The 22,499-nt window shown below is 38.7% G+C and overlaps 1 protein-coding gene across 1 annotated transcript in view; it reads right to left on the reverse strand.

Moving 5' to 3' along the window:
• Window positions 1-21,310: 21,310 nt before the first annotated feature.
• The window catches only part of RBIS (ribosomal biogenesis factor), a 95,639-nt gene continuing 94,450 nt past the window's right edge, over window positions 21,311-22,499 (reverse strand). Inside the window, exon 4 of the mRNA XM_075494878.1 lies at window positions 21,311-21,320. The gene's annotated coding sequence lies outside the window, so the exon portion shown is untranslated. The remainder of the gene's footprint in view (window positions 21,321-22,499) is intronic.

Genomic DNA, 22,499 nt, shown 5'->3' on the forward strand with positions numbered 1-22,499 from the left:
CCTATTTATTATGTATAAAGAATGTACTAAATCATACTCAAATTACTGCACTTACTCTTTGAGTAAAAAGTTAATTTTCTGAGAATTTTCAAGGGAACTGTTAATTTCTTCATGAGTTAAATTTATTTAGTGATGAGACCTTTAATTTAGCAATCAGTGTCAGACCTTTTCTCTGTCCCTGATGACCTGCGCATTGGCAAGTCTGCATACACAAGCCCTGGCAAAGGAAGGGATCTTGAGAAACTCTGGCTAGATTTCTTCTTTGTATTGTTTATTGTTGGGTTTGAGGACTGTATTGTTGGGTTTGAGGACTCAGCAGTTCGATATAACGGAAAGTTTTTCTTCAAAGGAAGTCTAAAATTATATTCTCCTTAAGAGAAGCTTGCAACAGTCTCTTGAACCACAAAACTGAGGCTACCTGATATCCTTGTTTAAGCCGGTTGACTTAATCTGGTGACCATCACCTAGTAAGGAGCACAGGAAGGGAGGAAACAGGCTGTCCTGGTTTGTGGATAGGCCTTGCACCTAAGTTGTAGGTAGCCTTGTCTCCCGCCATAGCTCCTGCTTCTCCTGAGGAGATCCCTGAGCTCACCCCAGACTTGATACCTCACCTTGCCTGGGACTGTAGATGGACCCTGTCCCTCTCACCACCGCCCTGCCCTGACGCAGTGGGGCTGTGCCTTCATCATTGCCCTGCCCGTGCTGTGCCTGGTCTCAGCTCCCAGCTCATGCTCTTCAGTGGACCAGCTCTTGTTGCTCCCTGACATGCACAAACAGAGCCACCACTGCGTGCAGAGAATCTGGTAAGTTTACTGCAAAGGATCTGCTGGAGTGAGCACGCTAATGAATGATGGCACCAGGGTTATTTATTTAACTTGGCTATTAAAAAGAGCTTAATGAAAATCAGAATTTTTTTATTCTGTGGAGAAGAATAATTTTTCAGCATTTGCATTAATGTTTCAGAGATTTTTATCAATAGCTTTAATACTTCCATATCTTAAAAGCAAGAATGGAAATATCCGTACTTCTTATGGAATGAAACACTCTGGGAAAAGTAGAAAATGCTGAGCATTTCAGTTGAGTGTTTGCTTTTTAAGAAAAAAATGGCATTCATACATCTGCATAATTTATTTCAGATCATTGAACCTGTTCTTCACCAAATATCTTGCTCTAAATCAGTTCAATTTAAAACTATAGTTCCTTAAGGTGATTCACTAGACCATAGAAGTTATTATTTATATAGTAGTTCCTTGTTATTTTCCTATAGATTATGTTTTACCCTATTTCTCATGCTGCATGAGAAGTATGACACAACTTATGGTGCATTACAGAGGTCAGTCAGAGAAGAGACGCATGCATCCCGACAGATTTCAATTAGAGGTGATTCACATGTATAAAGGTTACACGTACCTGTCGTGCACTGTAAGATCAGAGTGAAGGGCTGTAAACAACTCAGATATTGGTGAGAGGCATTTTATGACAGAGAGAAACTAAGATTACATCAGAAACAAGATAAAATCTAGTTTATTTGTGAGCTAAATGATTGGAAGTATATTTAATTAATTATTCACAAATTTAATCAAGAAGAGAAAATGCACACTGTTGAGAGGAGACCCAAAGAAGTAGATTGCAAGTAATTATATAAAGGCAAGATACAGAATGTAAACAGTTGCTCTGACATTTGTATTTTACTCTTCATACTGGATTATAAAAAGGAGCTACCAAGGCAGGCCAGACACCTTCTGGGAGACTTGGCAGTGGCCTTGTGAGATTCTTGGAGGTTTTGGGGCTGTCCAGGCCAGGACAGTGTCAGCCACATACACCAGTGGGAAGGTAGCAGACTTGGAACTGGCTTGCAGCTAGGACTGTTAGTTGCAAGTTTTACTCCTCTTTTTTTTTAGGGTAAAATAAACTAGTTCAAACTAGATCAATCTGATACCTGCGGGCGAGGTGAAGTTCCCTGCCTGAGGACTACCCCAGGCAGCAGCAGTGCTGCCCACTACCCTGTATTCACCACAGTGATTTTATGGCGTGGGTTGAATAAACTGGCTGAGCTAATGGAAAGATAGTCCTAATTTGTGGGGGGAGGCAGTGGGGAGGGTGTTTGGGGTTTTTGCAAGGTCAGACTTCCAGTCTGCTCCCAGCTCAGCACAGTCACAACAGATGACACAAAGGAGGCAGAAGGAATGTGAAGCCCGGAAAGGGAAGAAGAGCAGGAAAGCCCCTTTGGAATTTGTCTGATTTTGCATGAGGTGAAAATGATCTGTCAGAGCTTTTCATTTCCTTCCAAGGTTAATTCAAATAGGTTAGTTCAGTCCGATGCAACCAATGCCCCAACACTTAGAGGTGCAGCACAGCATGGAGCAGAGTTCAAGGTACTGGGTTCTCCTGGGATTGCTACTAAGGTGATGCCACCAGAAAGCTAGTACTTCAACAGACAAGCAAATTTTTAAAAAGCTATGTTCATATCCTTTATTTGCAATTTCAATTACTTGCTTTGCATATGTGCCCCTTCTGTTTAGTGTAAGACCAAAAGCGTAGATAGGTCTGTATTTTCATACTTGAATGTGGAAGCAGTTTTCCCACAGTATTGACTATTTAAAAAATTTTAATGTTCCAAAAAATGTAGATAAACATGTATGTAAGACCTTTTGGATTATTTCTGATTATAAGACTCTGCAAGCCCTTCAGTTAGGGAGATACTCCTAGTTTTTAATCCTGAACCTTCCCACGTTCCTCCTCTTCTTGTAATTTGTAATTTAATACACTAAAATCTAGTATTTTCATAAAACAAAAATTCACTTCAAAGGAAGGAAATCAGACACATCTTCCACCACCTACTGTAAGTCTCCAAGCTGGGATTTTCAGAGAAACCCAGGGAAGCTTGATCCCTCCTGACATATCAGAGCAGCTGAGTATCTAATTCTTGTAGCTCCCTTTAGAAAAACCTCAGGTCTGAGGCAGCTTTGGGCTACTTTCCTCTCAGACACCTATTTACTTGCTAAAAGGAGTTTAATCTCCTTCTCCATTTAATAAACCAAAAAATTATGTGATGCAATCATCATGATTGCCTTAATATTGAGTCGGGTACCTGTGAGGCGTTTCTGGATTTCTGGGGACTGAATGTTGTTTATGAACAGCTTGATTTTTCAATATACAATTTCATTTTCTCTCACTCTTTTTAATTCTACTTGAAATTTATGTATTTTCCATTACTGTAAAATTGACAGTCTTTGAATACACCAAATATAAAGACACTATTAAATGCCATTTATAAGCATCACTTCATGTGGAAAGAAATCACTGAAAGATCTATTGAGTTTATAACTGGGAAAGCAGAACAATTCTTTCTTTCCAACATAAAAAACCTTTTTTATCTAAGCAAAGACTTATAGCAAGTGGAAGTTCAATATCATGCCTTTGAGAATTACAACCTGTTTAGACCAAAGTAAAACTATTTGAAAGGAAGTATTAAATAGTGAGAAGTAGTTATGCGTGGTAACTTTCTAAAATATTTGGATTTCTCCTTCCAGTCTCAGTCACTTTTCTATCTGCAGTATCCTTTCCACTTCATATCCAGTTCACAATTTAAAACCTGAAGGAGTCTTTGAAGTATGTCATTTATAGCGAAAAGCACAGGCAGAATACTACTTTTTTTTTCCCCTGGTGCACTGAAGGAAAAAAAGCATTGAGACCTTGACTGTGCACCTAGACCCATATGGAAAAAGCATTGCCTAAATCCCTGCACTGAAGGAGTGATAAAGATATTTATTCAGTCACAGGTGGAGTTATATTTATGACTATTCTGCTTTTACTGCTGATAGGCAGTCCTCAAGATATGACTAATTTATCTTAATCATATCATGTCAAGATATGATATCTCAACAAATCTTATCTATACATTACGATAGCTGTTTTGTTAGGAAGAGGGTTGACTTCACTTGGAAAAAGCAGGCAGCAAAGTCTGCTTCCCAAGGGTGCTATAAGGGAAAATATATGCCTTCTCCCTCTGCTCTTGCATAGCACTGCAAATACATGCAAACTCAGTGGTCATGTTTTACCCCTAGATAGGTTTTCTGCATTGCTAGCTTCTGCTGCTTTCAAGGGTCTGACAGCTTCCCTAAAACAAACCAGACAAACCTAGTACAGAGTTTCTAAATTATTAAAATTATATATATACAACACGGCATCATTATTAGGTTTTCTGAGAGATTATACATATATATTAGATGTAGATATGAGACAGAGAGAGATATCCCTCAAAAAAACCCAAATAGTTTTTCTTGAGTATGTACAGGCACTGAGCAGTCCCAGATTGCTTCCTGTCCCTGTCCCCAGACAAGCATGTTCAAGCACAGCCCTCAGAAAGCACGTGTGCAGCTGCAGTCACACATGGTTAACATATCTGCCTTGCTCTGAGCCAGGTCCTTGGTAGTATGTGGCAATCTTAGACCTTGTGGCTGCAGTACGAGAACCTGCAAGCCTCACGGAGAACCACATCACGTCTAGTGTGGGACAAGTGTTACCTGATGTGCCTGTTTCAGAAGGGCCTATATGATTTATAGTTGTGATCCTTCTCCTGTGCACCTCAGTAATACATCTTGGGTGTATGAAACAGTATACCAGCCTTACCGCTGTGCTCTGCATGTCTAGGAGACAGGTTGAAGAGACACTGGAGCTGCGAATGCATAGTTAGTTTATATCCGGACCTGAACACAGATTACAAACTTTGGAAATATCAGTTTTGATTCCCTGACCTGCACGATACAAGCATATGTGATCTGGTGGAACTGGTGGAACTGAAGACAACATTGTCTCTTCAGCTTGTAATAACAACACAAGGAAGCAAGGACAATGTGAATTGGTTTTCCCTCTTCCCTTGCTATGCATTTCTTCTTGTTGTTATTGCAATAAATAAATACCTGCTCTTTCTAGGGCCTTTTAAGTACTAATTCCACAAAGAAGGGTGAAATGAGTTTCTTGAGGAGCAAGTTGCATGGAGTAAAAGCTATGGTTCCAGGCAAAATAGTACACTGCAGTGCTGCTTTCTGCACTGTTACCTTCTCTTTCAGTGTATATATCTGAATAAAACCTAGAAATATCTTAGCATTCTGAAGTCAGTGAAATGGCATTTCCATTCGCTTGCATATTTTTTGCAAAACTTTTTGTGAATCAACACTACTAAGTACTAACAATGTAGTGTTATATTGCCTTCTGCAACAACAAGAGAAGGAAATTTTATTATTATGCACTTATTAGAAGCATGTTAGCATCTTTTGAAGCATAATTCATGAAATAATGCATGTAATTAGCTGGTTTGTTGAAAAGGTAGGATTACTGCTCACTCACATCCTGTATGGGCAGTCTGAATACCTTCACACAACTACCTCTGTTCTGCAGCAGACAACTCTTCTGTTTTGTCCATCATTTGTAACACTGAGATTAAATTCACTTTAAAAATCCACACTTGTGGATCAGACAAAATAACACACCTGTCTTTGGCTTTGCCATGAAGTTCTACATATTTTCCTACTCAAGATACTTGAGAACTCAGTGGTGACACCTGTAGGTTGATATTAATTTTATGACCAATATACCCATCCCTGCAGTGTTGGACAGCATGTCAGATCTATCTTCTGGAGCATATCCTCCTTCTCACGTACTCTGGCACAAATAGATTTCCCACCAAAATGTTCTTCAGCACCTGCAGCTCCATGTGTTTGCCAGGGCCACAGCAATGAAGAACTAGACAGTTCTGGTACATGCAGGTAGGACTGTGTAACTTCTCCTTGTCTCTCTCTGTGGACATGACACTACACTTGCTCAAAGCCAGTTCAGCCAAAAGGATGGCAGGTGTCCAGTTAGGGTCTGCTAACTGCTGTGATCTGCTCTGCAGGAACCATCAGGAAAAGAGCACATCTCTGCATCCAGTTTTTACATCCAACAGATTCATACCAAAGCACCTCTGAGACCTGGAGGAAATTGTGTGAGGACTGCTCCAGCACTGGAAGGCAGAGACCTTCTCCAGACTAGAAAGTCAGAGTACAAGGAGCTACTTATCTTCCAAGGATCCACAAGGCAGACTACCTTTCAACCTTTTTTTTTTTTTTTCCAAGTTCTTTCATCGTTTCATCCGTACTCAGTAGACCTGACTTTTCTCTTTTTAAAGTTACTATGTGATAGTGAAGTGTTTCACATTCTCATAAAGCAGTGCTAGAAGGAAAAACAAAGGGTGGTGGGTTTCGTTTCTGGAAAGGCTGGGTGGTTTCATTTCCGGAAAGGCTGGGTGGTTTCATTTCCGGAAAGGCTGGGTGGTTTCATTTCCTTGCTCTGGCTGACATGAGTCCCTTGTGGTTCCCATTCCTATACAGCACGTCTGCCAACCTGCATTTCAAGTTGGGCTCAGGTGATACACTGCCTAAACGAGGCTGTCTGCAGGCAAATTGGGGCCAATATGGAAGTTTGGGAAAGCGAGCTAAGGGCCTGACAGTCTGTGTCTTCTCCCACTACTGACTGTGCTGATTAGAGAGTGACACCACCAGTATGTTTATGCAAAAATATAGTGTGGAAAATCTTGCAGTCACTTTCACAGCAAAATGTATTTTGATGAAGCAGATTAATTTTGCACTTCTGTGGTACTTTACTGCTGTTTCTTCTTTCCTTGTAGCACTTAGTGGTAAACTGAAATGATACAAATGATATCCAGGATGTTTTTTGCTGCCTTTTTCTCTGTATGTGTGAATATGTGTTCTAGCTCTTCAGACCTGAGAAAGCGTGTAAAAGCTACAAAATGACCTTTCCCAATTCCTCTAAAAGAAAAAAAAAAGAAGAAAGAAAAAAAATCAAACATAAGTGATAGACATAATTTACACCACAGTAAAAGGAAGGAAAACCATGCCAGTAGTGATATTTTTAAAGTTTGAAATTTCCAGCTTTGTGAAACGGGAAAACTCTTATTAGACCAAGAACTGTAAATGAGTTGCAGTGGGTTTGTATGATTTCGAGAGTAAGAAAGCTGAATTAGACTATGTCAGTTATGCCAGACAGTAGGGAGGGAAGGTTTGTTGGCTGGTTTTCTTTTTTGGATCCCGATCAAATTTCTGCAACTTTACAACTGTACTGAATACAGTTTGAAAATACAGAATGGTCTTTATTTCTTAAGGGCTGCCTTGGCAGATGATGCAAACTTGGATTATTTCCTTATCAGTCTGTGCATGAGAACATCTGGAAAGTGGAGACAGTTCTTTCACGGGAGAGACATCTGCAGCTCTTTTCTTCTTCAGAGATTGAGGTTGTTGATTTGGGTGTTTCAGTGAAGTTTCACAGTGATATTTTGGCCAATGAATACACAGTAAAACGTTGCTGTTACCCAAAATCAGCATAGCAGCCACAGTACCTAAAATGTTACCGGACTGCTTTTTAGTGAGTTGTATAGTTCACTTGTGAACCAGTCTTCAGACATGCAGATCAACTAATTGTACCTGCATAAACTCCTTTGCTCCTGTACATTATTAGTACAGGTCCTTAAAGTTCAGTGGCCTTGTTTCAATTATCAGGAGAACAAGAACAGGTTTTTTTACTTATTAGGCATTCCCCAGAGGCCATATGAGAGGTGCTTCTCAGATAAAAACAAATAAATAAAGGGGCTTCTCAGTCAGGTGGCCAAGTGAACCAATTGATTTTGAGTTGCTAGTCAGACAGAAACTCCAGGGTTTCTTTTCTACTGCTGTGTTATTCTTTCACAGAGTACATAAGTTGTAGAAATTGAACTTCAACCACACAAATCAAAAGATTGTGAGAACTGACGGATTCTGTATTTATACCTGAGCATTGTCTCCACTACCAGCATTTTGACGAGGCTTGAAAAGACAGAAAAATACTCCTAGAGCTTAGCTGCATGAAATGAATGTGTGATGCTGTTCTGTTTTTATCTCAGAGGAAGTGAACTTTTTCTTCCATTATTGATCAGTCCATTTTAAGCAAACATTTCCAAGAGTGTTATATCAGCTGGTGTGCTGTATGCAGGTGGAGCAAAGGATTCCAAACAACCCTCATTGACTGTTGCAAAGCTGGATCTGCAAATACAAGTCACTATGCTGAGGCAGACCAGTAGTCTGTTTATTTAGCATCTAGTTTCCGCAAGTGGCCAGTGCTGGATATTTCAGAAAGGCTGCCTGTGGCTTCAGCTTCTCCTTTTGCCTAGGTAGACGTATCATTGCTGTGAGTGGGCAAGCTACCTGTACAGATGTGATGAGATCTATGAATAGTCCTTGACACACAAGACTATTCTTAAGGATCTATATAAAATCTGGGGGTGGGGAAGTTGGTAAACATATTAGAAATGAGGATAACTTGTTAGAATTAACAAAAGTTTTATAGTGATGCTGAGTAATAAGTGGACAGTAAGTGATGTCTGGTACCTAAAACCAGCACAGCTACCAATTTCTGACAATGCCACGTGCTATTGAGAAATAGGTCTAGCAATATTTTCATGTTGATTTAAGAAGCTGCAAATAGTGAACATTTTAAACTCTGAACAGAATGTAGAGAGTATCTTTCTGTAGCAAAACCACACCATATCAGAGTATAAAGTAACCAGATCCTTTCAATGTAGTTAATAGTCTCCCATAATAATTAAGATTTTGAAAAATTTTATAATGAGGAAGACAAAAATGAAAAATGTGATTACTAAAAAAAAATATTTAGTCAAATTTTAAAATTAACTGTCTTGTTGAACAATTACTACCTAATTATTAATATCACAACTCTTGACCTTCAGAAGACACTCACTTTCATCTAAATCCACTTTTTACTTGTACTGCATTTCGCTTCTTTAAAAAACAATGAGGCTTTCTTATTAAAATCTTTGGCTCAACAGGAATGCATTCTCATCTGGTAGAGGTATTTCTAGCATACACTGAAGTACAGACACTAATTTACTTCTTTTGAATTATTTGGTCATAGTACTTGATTTTATCTGAGGCAGGTTAACTATACATCATAAAAACAATCTTCTCTTAAGACTCATCAACCCCAAATTTCTCTGTGTGAGGGATACAGCACAGAATGAAAATTATTTAGCTTTACTGCAATTTATTACTTGACCAAGACAAAAAATAAAAGGATAATGGGGGTGGGGATGGTGGGGGGTGGATAAGAGTAAATTACCAGTCTTTAATAAATTTTGGAAGTGAAATCTGATTGATTTTCATCATTTTTTTTGTCTCAGTATACACCCAGAGAATTCTAGAGAGTTCATCTTTCCTGTGAAAGAAGGGGCAAGCACTGGGTTGGCAGAGACGTTGCAGAATTGACGCAGTTGCTGAAATGGAATAGTTGGTGCTACCTTGGGCAATTTGCACTCTACTGTGCTCTACAATGCAGTCTTCAGTCTGAAAAATGTGTATGTAGATCTTGTTCCAGTTAGGAAATCACTTCCAGTCAGTGCTGGAAGTGCACTGTGCAATGCAGTGCAGAAAAATACTTTCAAATCTTGTTTGGCAAGCTGGTTGGACTGCCACATATTTTAAACAACTAGGGAGACATTTTCTCTAGGAATGTATTTTTATCCATGGCATTGCTTCAGATGCTACGTAGAGAGATTTTTGTTGAACTCATTTTTAGTCTTGGCTTTGAGCCAAACCCTTAGATATATTGATTCTCCTATTGCTTTACACTATCCCTACAGATCTCACAGGAAGAAAGAGACAGTGATTGAAGAGAAACTTCTACTATAACACTGATGTTTTACTTTGTCTTTGAGGGATTTGAGTGGGGTGTCACATCACACTAAAGATATACTTTGAAAAAGAAAAAATGAAAAATGTTTAAATCCACCTGAAATGAAGGGGCTGTTTTTCTTTGACTCCTGATCTTTTGGGGATAGACTCTGAGTCTCAGAGACAGTGAGGGGAAGGAATTGTTCTGACCTTGGCAAGGTTAATCATATGTGTTTGTCCTCAACCAATAGCAAATTGCTATCTACACACGTATTTGTAGAAGCTAAATTCCATTTCTTATTACCCACCTGAGAAAGCAGAGAAGCACAGGTAGTAGTTGTTTTACTGCTGCACAACAACATGCCTGTTCCCAGAAAGGTACATTTGAAGGACAATGTTGACCCTATTCTAAAATTCTTTTGCTACAATGGTATCATTTGATGCTGCATAACCTTATATCTATTTTTTTCTAAAGTAAATATGGTATAAAAGAAATAGGAGAAAATTAGGAACACAATTCAACTGTAATGCTTGGTCTTGTAAAAGCAGTCATTTGATTCATGATCAGTTGCCTAAAATTTAATTTAAAGGTATGGATACATATCAAAATTACAGAAATTCTCTATGCTAGAGAAATGCTTCCATTTCCCTGAAATCTATTCCTTTAACTGTACCTATGAATCCAGGAACTTTACAACAAATGATTTAAAAAGCCTATTGTTCTTTCCTTTCTAGTAAGTATAATCAACGTGTTGGTGTTACTGATGTAATTATACTGCAGGGTGTCCTTTTATAGAGGGGATATTTGGGTTATTTATATGCTTCTCTCTGTGGTCAACACCATTATCTGCAGGACTGACTGAATTTACTCTTGTAGGCTACAGATACATCCGTAATGCAGACCTGCAAGAATAAAAAACTATTGTTACAGAACCGACTAAGGTCTTTCATGAAGTAAAGTTGTTCTGTCTGTATGAACACTTAAAAGGTAAGATGTTTTCTCAGTCTGAAGATAAATTTAATTCCAGTGTTCCAGGTGTATAAACCTGCATAAACCAAGTAGAATGATCATAGCTGGATAACTTATTTTACAATTAATATTAGTTAATGCTTTCCAGTGTAGCTGGTTATGTAAATGGACATTTCTTAGGACCTGGTATCTTCCACTATATTACAGAACATGACATTTTTTGTTTCATCCAACAGACTCCAAAACATTCGCAGTGAGATAGTTTTAAGTGCTATTGGAAGTGGGTGTCCTTGGTGGGAATACTATGTCTCTAATTTAAAAATACATCAGGACCCATATATTAAGTCAGGCACCAAACCTACGTTGTAGTAGGTTTTAGAAAACATGAGTGTAAGATGTTCTGCCAGTCCATGCACAATTACACTACCAATTTTTGTCTTTCTATTGTGGTGGTCACAGACCCTTAGAAATGTTGGCAGGAAGGACCTCTGGAGGTCATCTAGTCCATCATCCTGCTCTGAACAAGACTATTCCCACAACTATCAGGTCAGGTCAGCTGTAGCCATATCTGAGTCTTGAAAACAACCAGGCATGGAGGTTTAGTAGCCTCTCTGGTGAACCTGTTTCAGTGCTGCACTATTTTGTTGAAAAGGTTTTTCCTAATGTCCAGTCTAAACCCGCAAAGTAGCAATTTCTGGTCACTACCTCTTTTATATTACTTGTCACTACTGGTTCTGTTATCTTTCTAATCGCCATTCAAGTAGCTGTAGGCTGCTATCCTACTGCCCCTTAGCTCCTCTTTGACAGACTAAATAAACCCAGATGCTTCATCCTCTCTTTGGGGACTACATGCTCTATGTCTCTGGACAGTGGTAGTCCTCCCTTTGTCTTTCTCCAGTTGCTCAACATCCCGTTTCAACAGAGAACACTGAACTACTCTCTGGGTTGAAAATTTCTCATTCATCCAGCCTGGACTTCATCAGCTTTACAGTGAGAATGCTGTAATTATTCACTTCCTCTTCCTTGCCTGTCTCACAGAAGGATGCAGTGTTGGCTTTTTTTCCAGTCAGCAGGAACCTTCTCTCATCAGCATGAATTTTCTTAGATGAGTCTCACCATCATTTCAGCAAACTCCTTCAGTACCCACAGCTGTATCCCATCCAGTCCCATGGTCTGAAGACATTCAGCTGCTCTAAATAGTCCCCTAAAGCTTTTGCTCCCCAACTGTCATCTACTTCTCTGCTTCCCATTGATAGAAGCAGAGGTCCCAGCAGAGTTGCCTGTAAGGACTGAGACAACAGAACATGTTGAGTATTTCAGCTTCCTGATTTGCTCAATGCCATGGTGCCCTCCCTCCAGATGTATGAAAGCCTCCCATGAAGACAAGAAATAGCTATTTAAGGCTCATCCACCACCTTCTCTGCCCCAGGTGATCTGTTACAGACCTCCACCACAACATATCAAAATTAGTCCCATCTCACCTTGACCTCTGGTTTCTCACTGGAGTTTTTCAGCATTCAAGGATCTCCTTAACAGAGGGTGCAACTATCCCTCCTTTTCCTGCCCTCCTATCCGTGCTGAACAGCCCGTTTCATCCATGTCTGTGCTCCGCTTGTTCATGCCATCCCTTTTCCACTTGCTCTCATCTCTTTGTGGCACTGATCCTCCTTGTAAAAGCTGAGATATCTGGCCCAGGATCTTTACCCAACAGGACGTGTTTCTCCTCTGTTTCTCCTCTAGGGCACTAGAGCTATATTTTAGGTTAAATAGCTGCAGGTTGAAATGTAGCCTTCCTCCCACTGCCAGAAGTCACAGGCTTCCACCCTGCTAGGTGAGTGTCCTCTTGCTGCTCCTGTGTTGCCTTCCCACCCTCGAGGTGGCTCCTGCCTCACCAGAGTCTCTTGAAGATTCTATCAGTGTCTCATCTGTCATCCTAGATACAACAAGGGCTGCTCATTTCTTGGCTAGGATCGTTTTGCTTGTTTTAATGAACTGAAGGAAAGCACGAAGTAGCAGAGACCTCTCACTTTGGGTTCCCTTGTTTCATTTTTCAGTCTGAACTCCAGTCCCCAGGAACACCTATATACAATATGGATAAAATTGCCTGGCTTGCGCAGACGGGAAGTCAGAGTAGCTGATTTCACGGTTACCTATGAACTTAAAATCTATGGTCTACAATAGTTCCTCCTTCCCTTTAATTATTTGTGAAGCAGAATCCTCCTGTGAAGGAAGCTGTGAAGAACCCAGAAGAAGGAGGTGTGTAGGAAGAAATGCAGTTGAAATTCTCCAGTGTAAGTCTAACCTTGCAGAGAAAGAGAGAGCATCAAATGTGTAGAGCCTGCTTTTTGGAGCTGAAATGCTATCCAGCTGTGCCTGCAGAGCTAGGAAAAGTTAATGAGCTGGTGTCCTACTGTGGGAGTGTGTTGGGGATCTCTTGAAATCTAGCAGAGCAGAAGAGATTTTTCTCTATATTTTGGGGTGAATCATACCTCACAGTGCATGTTTCTCATTTTTTATGTGTTCCAGTGGAGAAACTAAACTGTGTGTATTTGCTGCTACTGTGAAATAGTTCCTCTGCTCTAACAGCAATAAATCTCATGACAAACTGACACGCTTCTTCCTCAAAGGCAGAGGAACAGACATGTATTTTTAGGGACAGAGGCACCCTCAAGTGATCCACTCAGTCTCTGAATGAACCTCTGTCTGCCACTGGACACAATTCAGTGTTTCAAGGCAGCCACAAGATGCTTCAGGGTAAACTGCTCTGGAATAAAATCCTGATGGAGACAGTCCGTCTGGAGTCTCACCTGCCAATGGCTGGTTCGTGCTTTGAAACATATTTCTAATGTCTCTGCTGTAACTCTCTAATCTTTTGGAAAGACCCTGCTAACCTTCCCAATAATTTAAGTTATTGAAGTTAATAAGTGAACTTACTGAAGTCTTTCATTAGTTTCTCCTATGTAGACTAAATACCTCAAGCATTATCAGTCTTTTCTGGAATGAAATAAAGATTAGCAGCATACACCCATTCACTGAGATGAGTTCTTCCTGTCTATTTTACATGTTAGAGGTACATGTGACACTGAAAATATTAACAATAAATCATGCTGCTAGTTTCCTTTTTGGACAGTACGAGAGGCTGATAGAGGCTCTTGAATTTTATGGAGCTTCAGGAGTGATTCGAACAGTAAATCAGTAAAGCTTACCTTTGGTCTTAAACATATGTATACAGACCCATGAGTGAGGAATGGAACCAAACCATTCCCAACAGATGTAAGTTGACCTGGAATCACTGGAATTAAGATGTATATTGATTCTCATGAGCTTCAGACCATAAGTTACAGCCCGTAATATTTAAATTCAGCATTTAAATAGCAAATGCTGTGGCAAATGGCCTGTGGCTTGGATTTTTGCATATCCTGATGTAAAAGAGTCTGCTTTTTCAAGAAACCAAGGTCCTGATTCATAAAGCACTCTTTTCAAGTGCCACTAACTTGAACATTTAACTAAAAAGAGATGGAGGGATACATGTTTATTGAATAGTGTACTTTAAAGGAAAAAACTCTCTAGTATAATTCTTCTTTCTCTAAATCCTCCACAATCTTAACTGTGGCTGAGCGATTTAAAATAGGATTATATCAGGCTTTACCCAGCAAGGCTTCCAATTAGTTTTTAAGGCAATACTCATATTTTTACTGTACCAGGAGAAGCAGCAAAATTTATGGATCATTAGGCCAGTAAAGCTGAGAGGAAAGTAGTTGCAGTTACTTTAGACAAGAAATGAATGCACCTATTTTTCTCAGAATTTTATGTTCTGAGTTTATACTATATGTCACTGCCTCCATAATTCTGAAAACCGCTACTTTTTTATAATTTTCTCTTTTTCCAGTGTTAAATCTCTAGCACTGCTTGAAGAGAAGGATTGTTACAAGAGAGATAACATATAAATTATTATCACGTTACCTGTCTGGATTCTCTTATTTTGGGATTTATTTGAGGCTCTCTGAAAGCTGCTATTGCCTTTTAGGAAAAATTATAATAATGCATGCTCTGAAAATGTCTATATGTCTATTGCCATAAAGTAATCCCATTTTCTTCAGCATAATATGAAGCTAGAAATCATAACACCAGCTTTGACAGAAAACATTACACTAGCTTAATTAATTTAAAATAGATCAGGAACATTGATTGGTCAAACAAAGATTCCTAATTATATGTTATTCTGCTTCATACTCTAAAATTATATGTATGTTCTATGAAATGCCCCTGGGCTGCTGTACTCCAGACCAATGGCCGGTGACCCCAGTATATGCTTCTCCTGGGCCCACCTCTGAGTTCAGCACTATAATCCTGAGTAGTCACTTTGGCATCAAGGATGTCAGGCTGACAAGCCATGCAAGAGTTTTGCAAAACTAAGGCTCTGCTTAGTAATCCCTTGAGACTGCCAGTTTTCACATGTAGTTTCTCACTGCTTTATGGAATATCTTGCAATTAATAGGAAACTGAGTAAGACATTTTCTAATGAGGTTCATGTACATTCGCAAACCTCCATGAATATATCAGACCGAAGCAGCTACTTAAAAAATCAGATTTCAAATGCTATGATTTAACATTCCCAAATTTTGCGTTTTTTGTCTTTAGAACATCAAAATCATATAACTCTTTTCCTGTTTTTCAGTCTGACCTTCAAAAGAAGTCAATTTTATTTAAGTGTCTTTCTCTCTTTCTCTGTAGCACTATTTTGACAGCCAGTCTGATCCCTTCGGTGCCAATACTGCTACCTCTTTCTTTTATCTCAGAAAGTGTTGTCACCAGTTTTGTAAAGGAATTTCACTTTCACCTCATGGACCCTGACATGAATAATATGAAACACCCCAGACACGATGCTGACAACTGAAACCTCTGGCAATTATTCCAATTACTGAAGAAAGAGAACCAGAATAACCCAGCACTTGACTATGATTATCTATAATTTTGTTGAAATTATATGCATTATAATGACACTTTCAACATAGTGTGTGCATGCCTAATAATTCAGAATAATTTATTCCTAGAGACCTGTCCCATGATTTATCAGGACTGCACGGATTTCCACATAAAGGATTCAAGAGTTTAATTTTAAAACGTGCTTTGTATGTGAGCCCTGAGCATGTTAACATTTTTGTTCAAGTGCTTTACTAGATATTCATAAAAAGACCGCTCTGCAGATAGCTTCCAGGCAAGCAGCAGTGTGGTGCTACTGCAGCAAGTCTACAAGTAATTTGACTCATCTACAAGCAGTTTGACTCATAGAATTGTAATTTCTCTAGGAAATGCCCTCGGAAGGGAGCAAATTAAGCCAGGTTACAACATACACTCTTCAGTTTACCTACATTTCCCACTCTGTGGGAAAATGAGAAACACACAGCAAAGCCAAGATCTATCTCTCTTCTGCCAGCACACACAGGAAAGAGAGTTAGTGAATGTCAGATACTGCAGGCCAAAATACTGCTTTCAAAAATGCAACCTGGTGCAGGGGAGAACGGTTCCTTATGCTTATTTACTCCCTTGCAAATCATGGCCATTGTTTAAACCCTTCATGCCTCTGCCATCCTTTGATCTCTCTCCCTCCAGTTTGTCATGAGTCAGAGAAAAAGATATTTTTCTGAGTTACGCCCTTTAGCTTCTCAGAGCATGGGCAAAATAGCATTTTATTTGAAAGCATGATTAGCATGGCAGCAGAGGTGTCCAGCTGCATCCAGAGGCATTATGTGACACAGTAAAACTCGTAGAGTCTTATTTCACCCATGCTCCAGGGAGGGAGCAAATTAAGCCAAGCTACAACTTACACTCTTCAGTAAAACAGCCATAAATAGGCTGCTGGTTCATTTTGGTTTTTTAATATGCTGTTTGACACAGTTCTTCAGTGAATGGCTTAAAATATCAAATGTAAGCCTATGTGCTGTTCTGTGGATTAGCTGTTATGTCCTATTGGCAGCTCATTCTTTACAAGTCACATAACCATACAAGCTTATTTCCATGACCTGGTGGGATCCTCTGAGGTTTCTGAGTCTTTCTTTTTGTTCATAAATTATACAGGTAAGAGCAAGAACCAGGTTTACAGAAAAGAACTGTAGTGGCTTTCTATGCATGACACCACTCGCAGTGATACTTCTCACTTTCACTGAACGGTCTCGTAAATAAAGTTTAAAATACCAGAGCCCCCTGTGAAGCACACCACAAGCTGCACTCTCAAATTCTTCTGGATCTTTTGTATCTGTATTTTCCCTGGATTGATTATAGATCATATTCAGAATGAGATATAGAAGAAACAAGTTAGCCTTCACTATAAATTGAACTATGCTGACCACCAGTGAAACGATGACGCCCAACTGTTCTACTTTGCTGCCCACTCATTATCTTAATTATCACAAGCCATCTTGTGGGCCAGTAAAAATCCACTACAAGATGGATCTGATTCAGTTCCTTTTTCTTATACCTTTGCCTCCCCAATTAGTTTTGGCAAATAGCAGCAATCATCATTTAGTTTCACTGTTACACTCTAGATAATTCCTTCTCTAATTTGACTTCAAATATTTTTAACCAGCACTGAGGTAATATAGTCAAATGAACTAAACATACATAAATGTCTACACCAAGAAAATAACAGCCCATATATCAATGGCCTTTAATTTCCTATGATAACATGTTTTTTCTTCTTCCCTGAAATTGAACTGATAGCCTTCTTTGAGAACAGCCAAAAATTGAATTGGATTAAGCTACATTTTAACATTTATTTTTCTCATTAGTGGCTATCCATAAAACCACTGCTGCATTCAGCAGCGAGTTTTCCTTCACAAGCTGAGAGGAATAAGATGCTGGATTTCAACCTGCTTATTTTTGCTTTGAGATAAAATTAGACGATCTAAGCCTTGGTAAATCTGTGAAAATAGTGAGGTGGTTTCTTTTTTTACTTTCCAGCAGATCCAAGAAAACATTTCAAAATTATGAAGCAACATTTTGGAGGAAGGAGAATACTTTTGACTAATCGAAATAATTCTGAACTGATATGTTAGTTATCATGACATGATCTCTGCTTTTCCCATTTCAGGCTTTTAAAAAGGTTAGTTTAACAAAAACAATGAAGATATAGAAAGAAAGAGATTTCAGGGTCAAGTGGGTCCCAGGCAGCACTTACAAAAGCAAAGCAACTTTGTGCTCTAAACAGAGTGGGGTTAATTTTTCACTTAATTTTTCACAGAAGGAGACCTGCTCTTCTCCTTGAGGACACGGGCCAAGGCTCCCAACACTCAGGAGAGTGCCCCAGTTCCTGACCTCTAGGATTTTAGGAGATGGCGTTCAAGCTCCGGTTGTCCTGGATGCAGAGGACAGGGAACAAATTTGTAAGGCACCAGCTGGAGGCTCTTGGCCCGTTTTTCCAACAGCGCACAAGAAGGGTATCAAATATTGGGCTATAAGGTATGAGGGCTTTGCCACAGTGCTCCAAAGAGCTTCTGCTGTATCACAGTCCTGGTAAGTGCAGTGAGCCAGCAAAGAAGTTTCAGGACAAAAAAAAAAATTCTTGCCAAGCACCTATTTTAAAATGCTACATGTACAAATTGTCTATCTCACATTCATTGTAAATAGACCAGGTATTTCTTTGGTGAGAAGGAAAGGTGTATATATACTTTTATATTTTATACTTTCAAAGTTCTGACGCTGCAGGAAATAATGCTGGTTGGTTATGGAAGGTAAAGGGCAAATAAGGAAGCACCAGCAGCCTGGGAAATTTTACTACCTTGGCCTTTTCAAAGACAGAAAAGAAATAATGAATTATTTTTTTTTAAGCAAATTGGAAACGTAGTAATGTCTAACTAAAATAAAGCACCAAGAAGGACTAACTAAAAACTGTTCTGTGGCAAAGTCCAAGACTAAAAATCAAAATACAGTCAATTAGAGAAATTAAGCTAATGTTCTCATTTAGACAAAGACTATGTTTATGAAACTGGAAATGAAAGGCAATTAAAAAGAAGGAACAGAGACTTGAGGTTTGGGGGTTTTCTTTTTATTTGACATAAACTCTTTCCAACTTAGGGTAACACTAACTTTCCTCTTGGTTGATATATGGGTTTTTTGAAATTAATCTTTTCTAATGTCTTTTTCCCTACAGATATCAGGTAAAAATCTGTGCAGTCGTAGCATCATAGTAAAAACTGGTTTATTTTCCTGCAGTTTGGGAAACATTATGTAATGGCTTCCATTGGCTTTAAAACTGTAATAATAAATTTAGAGTGTAATATTTCCTCTTTGATCATAAAGGAAAAAAGTTTTTGTAATGCTGACTACTTTGGCCTTGAACCTTTGATGTCACTCTTCTTAAATACACACATTTTAATCACACCATCCAAAGAAATCTTCAGCTAGAGTACCTGTACTTGGTAAGACTGCCAGACAGGTTTTTTTGTGTTTAGTACCACTGACTGCAGTTCAAGGAACTATTCCACATTGGCAGAATGAATCTAATTAATTTTCAAAAAAATTATGCAGTTTCCAGCTCCATTTACAGCTGTTATCACACCCTTCCTCAGATTTCTTCACAAGCTCATCGGGGGCACAGTGTGGTTTTTTGCAATTCAACAAGCCCTACCACCTTTCAGGTCACTTACCTGCTCTTGAAAAGCAAACTGTATATTTTATCAGCTGAAATCTCTGTTACCCATCACCACAGTATTCTTCCTACTGTAAGACGTTAGAAGGTATAAGTAAATAATAATAAAATATACTATACAAAACTGAAGTACAATAAAACCCTCAGATCTCATAGGTATTTAATCAGAGAACAGTCTGCAAATAAATGATTTATTCATGAAGCCAATGTATTGACTGCCATCATGCAGGCATTGTAAAATACAAATATTGAAATGATACAGAAATGGTGATGCAGAAAAGAACGTATTTAACTGCAGACAAATCCCAAGACAACACTCTGATAGTTTTAAAGGTATTTGAAGTATTTTATATCACCATAAAAACTGCTGCAGAGCATAAGGTATTTCTTTGGCTACAGTGAACCATGAATAATATTGCAGAAATGCTTAATTTCATTTAATAGCATTGAGATGTGCATTTCATATAGGAGATAGCCTGACTGCTTAGAAAATTTGATTCACAGCAGTCCCCAGTGAAACTGGTCAAATAATCTATTGTGAATAAAACCTATTGTAAATTTGGCCATTTCTCATAGAATAATTACCCATGAATAACTTTTTTCATTATTCAGCCAGCTCTAGGCCACAGTATAGTTATTTCTGAGGAAGGTACTAAATGATTTGAGAAACTTTTGAGTGGAGAGTTATACAGCTTCACCTAAACTTTGCACTCATTTAGGCATGTTACTGTGACTGAATACTGACTTGCATCATATATGGCACATATATAAAGTAGAGAAAATCCCATAAATTTGATCAGACTAGTAGAAATAAACTTCAGGAAAAGACTCGTGTTTGAAAATTCTCAATAATTAAGTGAATGACATCATAAGTGAAAAGAAATTTTGGGCCAAACTCTGTAATGGCGGCTGATAGCCTTCTGTCTACAGCATTATGTATTGTGTAAACGGTCCAGTCATTAGATGTTGTGCCATGTCATTCCCTTTACGCTGCATTTCAAGTTTCATGAATATTTAGTGGTGTAAACAAAAAAGAAGTATTGTGGGGGTAAAAAGCATTTTCATTCCACATTCGAATGAAATCAAGAAACGCTTTTTGCAGAAGACCATGAGAGTGGCAGGCACCTTCATTCTGCTTTCCCTGAGAATAAGCAAAGCTTTATTGCATTTAGAGTAGAAATTATCTAGGTTGACTGGACATTAAGGTTCGACACGATTGCTAATCTGTTTCTCTGTCCTGGCATGAAAAGGGAACTGAGCTTCAGCACTGTCTCCTTTGTCGAAGCATATAACCCACTGCAAAGGATATGTCCAGGCTTCTCCTATAGCCAATAGAGACAAATAGATGCATCCAGGAGATGATTCATCCGAGACAGCTATGAGGAAACATTTTTCTCCATTTAGTAAAGTAGCTGTCTAAATTAAGATTTTATACTTCATTCTCAGCTTCTAGTTGGCTGAAAGTAGGTGAGACAACTGCTATCCTTGGTTTGTATCTTCCTTTTGGGAAAGTGAGCAGAGTAGTGCCCTACTCAGCACGATACTGGAAAAGTACTTTTCTCAGCCTCATGTGTTAGAGGTATTCTCTGTTATAAGAAAGTACCCAGTAAAGCAGTAGTTGAATCCGTGTCTCCTACACCCACACTGAGTGCCATAGCCACCCGACCACGAGGTAGTTGGGGACGGTGTTATTTTTGATGTGTTTCATTTTTTCAGGTTTGTTCCTTTGAAAAACTTCAGCCCACCAAATAGATATTTTCTGACAATCATCAAAAGTAAGAAAAAAATCTGACTCTGCTTACTACTAAATGTTTCCATTTAAGAAACTGTACTTACTAATGCATTCAGTCTGCAAGCCCAATTGTTTTTATTGCTTTTTACTAAGAGTATCTTTCCTTTTCAGTTGGATTCTCCATACGACTTGCCATTTCAGTCTCATGGAAGACCTCTCCATCTATAAGCCTCTGATTTATACTTCATTGTCTTCTCTTTAAATTATGGATAATGTTCTTAAAATTAGCACAGGGCCAGTACACAGAGAAAACCTAGTACTTTTCTGAACTGTGTCCAGATGACCGCCAAGCATCCCACGTCATATTTTCCTTTCAAGCATTCTTCTCCCTATCTGTCTCTGAAAGCAGCCTTCATAATTCAGGGAATGCCTTTACATCTTTTCTTTATTTTCAGAGCTTTTAGAGATAAGTTGACCTTTAAGCACCTTTTGCCTCCTTCCAAAGCCACGAAGACCATTGGTTGCCCTATTTCTAAGAAGCATGGGCTGCTGCTGCAATGCACTTATCTACAGACTACTGTAAGCACGCTTCTTTCATTTGAAAAAGGTATTCAGTTTTTCCCACCTAAGTCAGCAGCTAGAGCGAAAAGTGATTAGACATGATAAGAATAAGCAAAAAGAACACATGTATTGATGTCTTAATCTTTTCAAACTACAGTACCAGAAAGCTGGTGATAAACAATAGTTTTCAAACCATGATAAAATTAACATGAATTTCACTTCATAGTAGGTGAACACTCTCCCTGCTGATTTCATACCAGGAAAACCGGAAAGTCAAATTATTTAGAGACTGTTTTAAATATAGCAAGAAACAAGCACATTCATATTTATAGAGATAATATTGTTCCTTCAAATGAGAGCGTCAGTTCTCACCTCTTGATGACAAATGTATTTTACCACAACGCTTACGACCGCTACAGAATATATATTAAGACATGTTTTATTCCCTTAATTATGTCCACAAGGCACAAGTTTATAGGAACAGAAGAATTGGAGAAAACATTTCTTCCTGCATTTATGGACTTGCAGTTGACACTTTAATTTCTGTAGAATGCTGTCAATACCACACAATGCAACAGGAATCATTAGGACAAAGAAGATGAGATGAACTGACAGAGGGTGGCAAACTGTCTGAAATTTTAACTGAATGCTGCTTAAGCCTATTTGCCAAGTCCACTGAAGCTGTGGGGCTCTCTGCTGTTTTGCACAACACCGTCTTGCACTGTGTGTGCTAAAAAATTCTGTTCTGCTTGGGGTTTGGATTTTCCTGTTTCTTTTTTTTTCTAATCTTTCTAGATAATGTTTTTCTCTACACAACAAGAGAAGAAAAAGTTATTTTATGCTTCATTAGGCTGGGTGACATATTCTTCC

Source organism: Mycteria americana, chromosome 2 (assembly GCF_035582795.1).
Source record: "Mycteria americana isolate JAX WOST 10 ecotype Jacksonville Zoo and Gardens chromosome 2, USCA_MyAme_1.0, whole genome shotgun sequence".
In the NCBI taxonomy this organism is placed as follows: domain Eukaryota; kingdom Metazoa; phylum Chordata; class Aves; order Ciconiiformes; family Ciconiidae; genus Mycteria; species Mycteria americana.